This window comes from Pelmatolapia mariae, linkage group LG18 (assembly GCF_036321145.2).
Source record: "Pelmatolapia mariae isolate MD_Pm_ZW linkage group LG18, Pm_UMD_F_2, whole genome shotgun sequence".
Lineage (NCBI taxonomy): Eukaryota > Metazoa > Chordata > Actinopteri > Cichliformes > Cichlidae > Pelmatolapia > Pelmatolapia mariae.
This window is the reverse complement of record NC_086243.1, coordinates 20,703,303-20,715,687: the sequence shown is the minus strand read 5'-3', so window position 1 is coordinate 20,715,687 and position 12,385 is coordinate 20,703,303.

The window sequence follows — 12,385 nt, the reverse complement described above, 5'->3', positions numbered from 1 at the left end:
ACACTATGTCTACTTGATCCACGTCTGACTCCGCGAACCCATAATGTTTCCACACCACTGAAGTCGTTTTACCTCTCTTTTCAACCAACAGCATTCTTTCTTCAGCAGCCATTATCCTCTCCTCACCAAATAACTTCTGCTTAGCTTTCCGAGCTTCCCTCGGGTCCTCTTAATTGTTGTGACGCGTGTTCGAAACGCAGAGAGGTGCGCTCGATTTGCCACACGGAGCAGCGCGAGAGGAGGAGCTAATAATCGGCTCAGTCATTTTTAATGATCGTTGAAAGCCCAGATCGTAATCACGATTAAAATTCGATTAATTGAGCAGCCCTAATATATATACATATTTAACATTCTGGATATTGTAGTATTTTTCTGGCATTTTCAGTTTATAAGATCACGTCTCTACGATTTGATCTTCCGGCATGGTTAGCCCAGGGCAGACTGAAACAATAACTTAGGTTGGGAATTTGATATCATCCCAGGCCACTCAATTTTATAATCTAACCCTATGGCTTCTTTACAGTTATTAGCAGTGTTAGGGTCATTGCTCAAAAAAGGAATCTATCACATTGATTATGACCTTTCCTAAATGCAATGCAGTATGTTACGTATTTAATTATTATTTATTTGTTACATTATTGTTACATTACTTTCTTGTTACTCCATAAAATGGCCTGAAACATATTGTCACATAATTACCAGTTAAGAATATGAACCTGTGGATGCAGTTCCACACAGTAACACAAATCCCTATCTTAGTGAGGCTACATACAATCTTTCTCTTAGTGTTTACATGTGAACACAAAGACAACAACAAACCAGCACAAAGAGATTTTAAAGCGAGCGTCACATCACTGCTGGTGTTACCTGTTGAAGTTCAGGTTTTGGCTGCTGGGCTCGGGTCAGCTTTACATTAGCATGTAGGTATTTGTTAAGCGTGGAGGTTCTGTTAGCATTATAATGCAGTTGTTTCTGTCCTGAATGCAGTTTGCACTTTACCGTCATGTTCTTGTCCTTTTGTGCAGTCAAAATAAAACTAATTTTAACACCAATCTGCCTGGTATTCAGATAACTGAAGAACCTTTGTGACGCAAGTAATGACATAACTGTAACTGCAACTGAATTTAGTACAGTAACGCGTTACATTACTGTGTTACGGATAAATGTCATGTGATTACAGTAAAGCATTTCTTTGTCACCCGACAAACTCAACACTGGTTTTCAGATATTCACTACAGAATCATCCTAACCTAAAGAATTCCTTTTCTTAATATTAATGCTATATCAGTTCATCAGTAATGCTTAGTGAAATTCACGTTTCATTAGCAAATGAACATATAAGTTTACTGAGGTGAAGAGAATCTATAACCATAAATGTATAACAGCTGTACAACAAATTAACTAGCTAGTAGCTAAGGTGTTCTTGACTGGCCTGGTCTCTGACTGGCGCATTTCTCCTCCAAATGTACTTTTTCTTGTTTTATGGATCATCTATCTATATAGTGGGTGCATGTTGACTGCCTTACCCAGAGAGAGTAACAGAGAAAGAGGCTGCAAAGTGGCTTCTTTGGAAGTCTCTGTTATGCACACAGAAGAGCAAACAGTCTCCACACATCCGTCACCCCTGAGAGGTCTGAAAGGTCTGTCAACTCAATACTGCTTGCTACAATGTCACTGAACAAGCTGACAGTTCACAGCAGGGCTAAAATAACTATCAGGCCACCAGTGCTCCTGATGTGGAGTCTACCACTAACTGTAAATGACTCAGAAATAATCAGGCCTAAAGTTGTTTTGTCCTGAAAATAGACGGGCAGATTCTTAAAACCACCACATTGAATCCTCTCAGAAATATCTCAGTGACCCCTGGATGGATTGTCATAAAATTTGGTACAGGTATTTCTGCTTCCTATAAATAACCTGGATAGACCTTAAGGACCCAAAAATGTGATGACGAATCACTGCTGCTGTGGTGAGAGAAGGGCTCCAAATTTGCTCATCACCTGACCATTAACTGTTGACTGCAGGATGGTCTGAAGAATATAATAAAGAAAATCGTTATCTTCAAATGTCAAAGATTGAAATGTCACGGGAGCAGTAGCGTCTGGTTAGTTTATAGCTTTCCAGTACAGACAACAGAGGTCAGTCCTAACGGAAAAGTTCACAGAAGAACAGTTTATTGTTGCTTTTCAGATGCAACAAAAATGTAAGAACAGCCACTAACAGATCTACCTTCTGTGTATCATTGCAGCTGGTCATGATGACCTTGGTCCATTTGGCAATAGGTTAACTGACAGGTGGCTTTTAGTCGCCTTATTTTCAGATGAAACTCAACAAAGGTTGAACGAAACAGCATGCAATCAGAATGTGGGAGGCACGATTCACTGAAAAGGTCTAAAGCTGGAACACAGAGGTCACACGACATGTATGTACTGTATATGTTTTTCTAGGACAAATCTTATGCACTCACCCTGCTGGATTCTCTTACAGTATATCTGAACACATACCTAGACTTCAGACAACACTATTTTAGATTACCTCTGTGACTTTTTTAGATTACCTCTGAGACTTGTGCACTACACCATTTTAAATTAGAAAAAGGCAGCATAGCAAGACATTTGTCAATATCAGTGCAGCATCAGTTTAATTCAATTCAGTTTTAATTATACAGCACCAAATCACAACAGCAGTTGTTTCAAGGCACTTTATATTATAAGGTAAAGACTCTAATATGTAGAAAACCCCAACAATCATATGACCCTGTATGAGTAAGCCCTTGGTGACAACGAGAAGGAAAAACTCCATTTACACAGGAAGAAACCTCCTGCAGAACCAGGCTCAGGAATGGGCGATTATCTGCAACCAGGTGCATAAACACAGTGAGTGAAAAAGGTGAGTGAAGAAAAAACACTCAGGGCATCATGGGAAGACCGCAGCAGCCTACACCTATTGCAGCATAACTAAGGGAGGATTCAAGGTCACTTATTCCATGCTTAACTATACTAGAGCTTGCCAATATGCAATCAAATTGAGTCTGTATGCACCCATGAGCACTGAAATGCATATCTTTGCATTAGGGGACTCCACTTAACTGGTTGTATTAAGTCAAGTCCTGCAACCCACCTGTTGTCTGTTCTCTCTTCAACCTGTCTGTGCTACAAATTTTCTCAGTCTCCCGTTATCCTTTGTTGTGTTCTCCTTTATGGTCGTGTCTTACCTTGCAGTATGTTTTCCCTCTAGACTTGTAGTTTTTGTTTACCTTGTTTTGTTACCTGCATTATTTTGTATTTAGTTAAAGTTTCAACAATAAAGCTGCTTTTTAGTTTACTTCTCCTACACTTGGGTCCAACTCTCACCGCCACCCTTGACACTTGTTGTTGCTATTTCATTGATGTTGCGATGCACCAAAATCTCTTTGAAGACATCGACTGACTGCGAGTGATTGCAGACCTGGTCCCCAACTTCAAAGCAACCATTTTAAAGGCAAAAAGAAGGCAATAATTTTGGTTGTGATGCTTTCTCCAATCACTGTTTTTATTAGTATGATTTCACCATCAAGGGGTAGCGGTCATATAGTCTGAAAAGCCTATACATTTTTCACTTGTATTAATGCGCTAAAAACTACTTACCCTGCATCAAAATGCTTTTTTTTTAATATAACTTGCAAATGACAGCCTATCCTTCTAATGCTAGAACCCAAGGCGATACAGTGTGGGTAACTGAATAGATGTCTTAATTTAGGTCGTCCACAGAACATTTGGTATTGAAAAGTAAGTATTCAAGTTCAATATTGAACATTCAACATATAAAAGGCAGAAACCTAAAAAATAAATTATTGACCAGCATCCCTGCTGCCCGCAATTTGCCTGCCTAGCAGTCTGATCATGTCTGCAACTGACAAATAGCTCCTGTTAGGTTTTTGTGTGCTTTCCTTCAACTTAGAAACCTCACTTGTGTTCAAGCACTTACTCTGGCAGCAGCTTTTCAAGCAAGTAAACAAAAACATAATGTTGATCTGTAACATTATCCAGCCTGTAAAAGTGTTAAGCTGTTGACCAACCTTTCAATATAACACACACTGTACTACATGATTAATAATATCACCTGGCTCAACGTGCGGCTCCCAGAGGAAATTAATTTCTGAATTGGAACACGTTAACCCAACGGTGAGGAAAAGCTCGTGAAGCTCGTGAGTTTCTATTTACCAACCTGTTTGTAGCCTCACCACTTCACATTAAACCGCAAATGTTGTAGAGCATAAAAATTATGTTAATGTCAAACTGACACAGCCATTATTTTCCTGCTATGCTGCCTGCCAAGTGGAGTCATTTTGATGCCTAAATGACTTCTGAGGGCTCATTTTGTGAACAGAGGTAATTCACTACTCACAAGGGAAGACACAGACAATCAATCAAATTTTCAAACTCCCATTTGTGCCTGACTTCCGCTATCTTGACAACACAGTATAAGATCTGTAGAAGAATGAAAAGCTGACAGATCGATTCGGCTGTTAAGAAGAAACTTCTTCCAAACAAGTATTTTCCCCCTATGTCTACCCTCCTTAAAGTATAGCGACAAAAGCAACCAATGATTTCCTCCCGTTTCCTTTGTCATTTGATGATGCAGCATTTTCATAGTTTTTTTCTTATATACATGGCTCGGTGTGACTGAATGTGACGGTCTGGTTTTTTGTGTGGAAAATCCATTAAGAAATACATTTGGCTAAGGTCTAAAGAAAAGTATAACGTGACAGGAGAGACCACATCAAGATATATGGGGAGCAATCAGACACATTCTTCAAATTAATACAAAAAAAAAAGGAAAAAAAAGTGCTAGTTCAACTCTTTTAATCCTGTTGCACTTTGTTACTTTGAAGTGATTTAGTGACTGGAGGGAAAAAAGTGTCACTAAATGTTTGTTCTGATGTGTCCAACTCGTAATGTTTATATGATTAAATGAAAAGTTTGAGGTTCATATTAAAAAATGCTGTGTGTCTAGGTTGTCTAGTTTGAGGAAAAAGATTTTTTTTTCAAAAGTCATTCTGATGACCTGATTAGAAAGCTGAAACTTCAAAATTAAGTCAGGTTTCTGTTTAAAAACAAGCAGTGCAGCTCTTTTGTGGTACTAGCAACACTTTTATCAAATGTGCCCTTGGATTTATTATTGGAGTCAGTCTCAGCGCCCAACAGTGTTTAGAGATATGATAAGATGACCTTCACTTAGCTCAAACAGAGCACCAGAGACTTCGTATTTATGCACCAAGTAGTTCTTTATAAAGAGTGTGTTATTGGTTATACTACTCATGCTCAAGCACTCAGTACCTGTGACATCCCTCATAGGGTTCAGGGCTCATTTAGGTTAAACAAATATGCCTTTTAGGAAATTTTAGGCTTCTTTTAAGTTTTATATTATGAATTATTTTCATAAGGGGTCTCTTTTTACCTATAGTGGATGCAGAGAGACACAGTGAAGTGCATTCTCTGTGCAATTTTTGGGAAGAAAGAGCACGAGATGCCGTTAAGGACAAAGCACAGACTTCAGCGTTACATCTGCACCTGCTCTCGCCGTGCCTTTCGTGCAGCGTGAGACCAAACGTGGTCCTGCATGACAAATTACTGCTTGGATCTTATTACGGAGAAAAGTCAAAATCAATAGCAATCGCTCAAATTTATGGGCTGCATCGAGTTAAGCATCAGGTAGGTCAGAGCCTTTCTCGCAGTGGGATTTTGGAGAGAGGCGTATCTTATTAGGATCACTGATCTCGAGTCTCTTTCCTGCCACCATGATGAGGGTGGCGGTGCCATATTTGAGCTCGTTCAAAAAGCTGGGGAGTTTTTCCATCATTGGAGGTCCTCACCCCTGCGGTACATGATGGGAATGCAGCTGTAAATTTAAACCAACAGGCAGCAAAAATATTTAAGGTAGAATCTGTCAGAGATACCACTGAGCCAAGAGGGGCGTGGCGCAATTACCAGTGCGATGATCTCCTGAGAGAAACCTGTCATTCCTGAAGAGGGAGACAGAGAGTCAGAGTCACTGGAGGAAAGACGTTTGGTAGCAAAGCAGCAAATCACTGTGAGAAAAACAGAGAAAAAAGGATGTCTGACAGATGGCTAATGACCCGTGGTATGGTTTCTTGGCAGTGCTTCACGCTCTTTGGAAGAAAACTGTTGAGCATGTATTGAGTGTGTTTGTGAAGACAGAAAAATAGTGTTTCACTTGAATTGCAGCAGAAAAACATGTATGACTGTTGACACCACTGCTTCTGCTCTGGCCCCAAAAAACCACATCAGATCATCCAGTGGGTGGGTGGCATGAAACGGGGCCTGGGATGTGTAATGGAGCAACTGGACACAAATGAGAGATTTAAATTTGGGTCCTATATACTCAAGATTTTCATTCTCATGCAGAGATGGTGTTGTAAGTCATCTAAAATAAAAAATATATTAAAAAAGAAAGTCATACAACTCTCAGCAGCATGGACACTGCAAAATAAATACAACACATAAGCCCAAAATGTCTGAGGCTGCTCAGTTTGTGAGTCCCTGGAGTCGTCGTCACACTTAAAGTTGTAACGTTAAAAATCTAAACCCGCAGCTCTCCTTCTTTCTTTATGTCTTTTTCAGTCTTTCTTGCTCATATATGAAGTCGAATGATGACGGTGACTCAACACACCAAGCAGTCAGCTGAAGGTTGGAGGGGAAAATAATTGTCAGTGGTGGAAAGAGCGCCGAGGCAGACGGCTGTATACAAAGAGGCCTTTCAACCAGTGAGCAGAAGTGCCTCGCGTCACAACACTAGCAGGAAACCATACCAACACCAGCACCACCAACTTGCCCCTGGGACTTACTGTATGTGTGTGTGTGTGTGTGTATGTGGGAGAGAGATTGGTGAGGGGGCTGGAGGAACACTAGGAAAAAGGAGGGGAAAAGGAAATCAAGGAGCCTGGAATGTTTAATGAAACTAAATATCCTGCCTCTGGTCTAAAAATAAGTGGAGCAACGAGCACATAAACAAACAAAAAATATGTGTGTGTGTTTTGTCTGTTTGTGTGACGTATAGGCCCAGCAGTGCAGCGCAGAGGTGTGAGTGAACTGTATTGACTTGCTTTGCTTATTTGAGCTGAAAACGAATATTTTTTGCCCCCCGCTGCCCCCGTTACCCTGTTATAGCACACACACATCAAGTGGTGCGCACAACAGCATGTAGAGGGGAAAAGTCAATTTGATTACAGGAACTACAGACCGTCGACTCGCTGCTGTATATGCAATTAAATGGTAGAGTGGGTGCAAGTAATTAAATAGTGAGCTGAAACTTTACTGCTGCATATTTTCCACAGTGTTATTCTAAGAGTATGTGACTTCTAATAATTACTAATTAGTCAGAGAAACTACGTCTCCATTAAAGTTTTTCGCCCCGCTGAAATAAAATTTAATAAAATCTCTATAGCATTGCAGGCCTGCCAAGCACAATATACATATATGGTTAAAATGATGCAGGTGTGGGAAGCCGCTCACTAAACTGCACACATTTCAACATTACATTTTTCTGTTTTTAAGAAATCGCGACCTGTGGCAGACCTCACTACTTCTAATAGTATCTAGGCTCATTACTTTGGAGTTTATTTGCTCGAGTTTCCACATATTTGCTCCTTCAGTGCAAAAAAAATACAGTTATCAAAACTGTGGCTTATCGATAGTAATCATGACATTGTTTCCCAGTTTGGTCATTGAGGGCCAAGGTTTGGATTCAGGAAGCCTGAGAACAACCCAAATAACCTTAAGGAAGATGAGCTTCTCCAGGTAGTTTTGATGTCTTTTTGTCTGAAGTTCTCTGTATGCCATAAATATGTATAACATTGCAGCTATTCTTGTGTCTTTGTATTCAGAGCAGAAGATGTCCTTAATGCCTCACTGATTTGCCTTCTGGCTGATTGCGTGGATGTCAAGAAAAGTGCAGTAGCCCCATGCTGTATTAATGTAAAAGTTTACGTCAATCTTAGCTTGAATTCCTTGTTTGCACTGACCAATTGTTGGTAATTTAGGGTAACACTGGTGTAGTAGAGATGCACTGATCGACAAGTAAGGGACTGGAATTGGCCGATTTTCTGCATACGCTGGGGTCCCCTGGTGGGAGGAAGTGAGCTGCAGCAATTCAACAGAAATTCAGCTTGAAATTACTTACAGTTACATATTTATATATATTTAGTTTGTGATATTACTCATTACTTTGAACTAGCTTTACAGATCTTGTACTAACGTTTGTGTCCCAGTGGCAGTGGCTTTAACACGTTGCACATGGCTGGGTAGCAATTTATAACCAACAGCCTGTGTTGTTAATGTTTTTTAAATAGACGTAAATACAAAACTCTCCCTTGTATTTAGATTTTAGATTTATGATTGAGTAGTGGGATTTTCTGGTTTTTAAATGACACCTTTACTCAACTGAACGTGTCCAGTTTAAAGTAGCTAACAAAGGGGAAGTAGCTAAAGCTAGCCAAAGCCCAGACCCAGCCACAAGCCAGCAGCCTCGGTATGAGCAACAAGTGAAAAAGAGAAAAGAATTAATTTCCTATTATGTGGTGAATTTCAAAATATGCTGGACATTGATGCAAGTACACTTGTTTAGCTATATCGGGCGATTGTGGCTCAAGAGTTGGGAGTTCGCCTTGTAATTAGAAGGTTGCTTGTTCGAGCCCCGGCTTGGACGGTCTCGGTCATCGTGTCCTTGGGCAAGACACTTCACCCGTTGCCTACTGGTGGTGGTCAGAGGGCCCGGTGGCACCAGTGTCCGGCAGCCTCGCTTCGGTGTTTACTGGATGTGTAAAGCGCTTTGGGGTCCTTAGGGACTAGTAAAGCGCTATACAAATACAGGCCATTTACCATATTAATGTGTTGCAGCTCCTTTGTTTGGTGGGGTAAACTACGTAAGCGGAAAGTAAAAGTGGGTGTAAAGCAATTCATTTAGGGCTCACTATTTGTATCTCTTTCCAGTCACAAATCACTTTATTTCCAGATTCTTGAATGAGAGAAGATTCTGTAACTCACTGCTTTTTTAAGGAAAGTTTGATTTTATTATGAAAATAAAAAAATTGCATTAAAGGAAAGATATTTTTGCTTGTATATGCTCTCAATTATAGTTAGTTAGAAAAGAAATTGTAAGTATTCAAAATGTAATTTGCCAAGAAAATTGCAGTCAGTGCATTTCTAGTATTTAAAAATCTGAGGAATAGCCTATTTCTTTATTTACACATGAAATAATAGCATGTTATCAGTATTTTTTTTAGTAATTTTTGTTTTTCCGTTGCTAAAAAATAGTTTGTGAATCTCTAAAACTAAGAATATTGAGCCATCTTATTCATATTTCAGTCACTTTGTTTACATTTTGCTTTTAAATAAAAGATTTCTGGCCCCCATTTGTCTCTGTCATCTGGCACCCTGAATACTAAGTGGTGATATTTTGTGTTGGCTGTGAAGGTTTAACTTGCTGTCTACACTGCTTGTCTATCCTGACCAGGAAGGGTGTAGCATTCACGTCACGCTGGAGCAAAGGTGGAGATGAGAAAGAATCCACTGGTCATGACTTCCATTAAGTTCACAAGTTCAGGATATGTTCTTAAGCAAACATGCACAAACAGAACAATGCTGCATGTTTAAATCACGCTGATGGGACAAAAGAGAAAATAATACTGTGACAGTTACATCTTTATTAACAATCAGCTCACACCCACAAAATCCCTCCTAAATCCCTCCTGGGTGCCCTTGAATGAGACAGGTAACCATACTGTGATACAGTGTGTGCGTATGTGTGTGTGTGTGTGTGTTTGTAGGAGGTGCCCAGCCACCTGGAGCGGGGCAGGTATGATTAGTGATGGTGCCAAGACACACTTAAGATGCAGCCACTCTGTCTAGTGCAAACACGCCTGTCTGAGCTCAGATCAGACGAGTGTGTGTAGGTGCACATATACCTGTACAACTATCTGTGTGAGAACCAGTTTGACATCAGAGCAGGGCCAGTCGTCTCACACACACACGCACACCACTTTTTAAGGCTGTCCAAGGGTTAACCTAGGCCTAAAGTTAAAATCAGGTTAAGGTTCGGGTTGGCATTGGCTTTGTTAGGCGCTTAGTTGTGATACCTAAGATTAAAGTATGTGAGTAGGAAATACAGCATGTCAGTAAATCTCTGTGGAGAGCCAAATGTGTGCGATTAAAAAAAGAAAACAGAAAAAAAAGTGAGAGGAAGTACTTCACACTATCTGGGTTCATCCAGCGTTGTGCTCTCTCCTCGAGCTTTCTGTCACAGCTCATTTGTGTTTGCGAGTTGTAACCTTTCATTTGCAGGTATGTCCCGTTTTGTGTAATTCATCAGGGTGGTCTTTGTAAACTGCTTCATTTGTTTAGTTGCCATTAATTTGATACACTGGGTGTATTTTACATCAAAAGACGTGTCAAACATGTTGTTCTTGGTGTGCCCCAGCTGAGGTGTCGACTTTCAAGTAATGCTGAATAGGAGGAGGCAGATATGAAGATTTTTTTTCTTCTATTTGGTTTGTTAAGAGGCTAAAAGAAATGACTGGGTTGTAGAGGAGTGCCCGTGGCAAGTGTGGTATTTTAAGACCATGATGTCAGGTTTAAGAAGAAATATTTAAAGGTATAGTCAATCATTTAACCTATGTTTTTATAGGGAGTCTGTGTAACACATTTCCCATACAGTGCATGAAACTGAAAACTAGAGTATAAATTTTAAATTCTAAATTTTAAACATACAGAAATACATAAATTGAATTATTATGCTTTAATAAGAAAAATTAAAGTAGTGGGCAAATTTGCAAAAAATAAATACATACTTAAAAGATTTTAGGGGCTTATGAAAAATGTAAGTACAATTGTGAAAAGTTTGAAAAATATATATTTTAACTTAACGGTGACTCATGAATTACATGAGTAATTACACAACTACAATACATTATGTACTTCTATTATAGCTGCAGGTAGAGATAATCCTGTGACTAAATATTACAAGCTAAGTGCATTATTATAAAGCATTTATCAGTGTGTCAATAATAATAATTATACATGATTATATATAATTTTAATTAATAGAATACAAACAGTTATTAAAGGGCTTGAACCCTTAAAGTTACTGAAATAAGAAGCTGAAAGAAGCGGATACGGGTCTTTTTTATCCAAGCTTGTTTCCATCACTGTGAAAAAATATATCCGCAAGTCAAAATTCTGAGTTGGGTATCTTAAAATTTTGACGTACTCTTAAGTTTGAGTCAGTAAAAGTCAAGATTTTGAGATACCTAACCTGGAAACAAGGATTTTCTGTGGTGCACTCAAATTCCACAGAGTGACCACACACACACGCACTAATTTAAACCGTTCACCTCAGGGTGGTGTAAGACACAACCAAATGGTCTTCTTGGTGCAGCACAGCCCAGCCAGGCATTTTATTCTGAAAGATGGTGTCTCTGTGTAGTTAACAGTGTTAATAGAGAAAGTGATGATAGCAATGTTTTTCTTTTTCATTACATGCACTTAGAGGGGTTAGGTTATCTGAGCCAAGTCACCTGGGGCATGTTCAACGTGATAATGATGCGGTGTATTAAAAACGCAGTGCACACAATAGATCAACTGCCATAGATACTGTAACCCTGTTTTCAGTGTGTCAGCCTCACCATTCAAATGAAGGTCCTGTTTTTCATAGACCTGCTGTAAGAGGAAGCGTCTTCATCTGGATTTTCTTCAGAAATGCCTGAGCATCGAATGTGTATATAATGTTTAAAATCAAATATTACATGAAAACATCTGGATTTGAAATATATCTAACCAGCTAAGAGGTTGGTTACAAAATTATATTTGGAAAATATTATTACATAAGTGATATCAAGTGAGCGTATTCTTACAAGCAGCGCTTTGCTGCTGCGTTTGAAAATCTTAAAAATGAAAAACATTTGCGAACACTTCACAAAACATAATTTCATTTTTCTCTGGAGCGGCAGCAGAGGTCACATCAGTGAGTGCTTTCAAATTTCATTTCCTTCACCCGTGGGTATATAAAGTAAATGTGCTTATAGTGAGACTGTTAGCAATTTGGTAAGGCTGACCCTTTAAACAGCCCCTGCCATCTTCTAATAAATCCAGGCATACAGCAGCCATCCAAAATACAGACATTACACAGCTCACACAAAGATACGTGAACGGCGCGAGTGTGAGCTTAACGTTTGGTTTGCATTTTAAAAAGTGCCGTTCTGTTTGTACTCTGCAGCTCGCATACAGTCACCGAGGCGTCATTTCTCAGCGAGTGACCCCAAATGACTTTTGTTATTTGGAGATTTTCCATTTGAAAGAAATGAAATGCACTATAAAGTATCTTCAGCTCT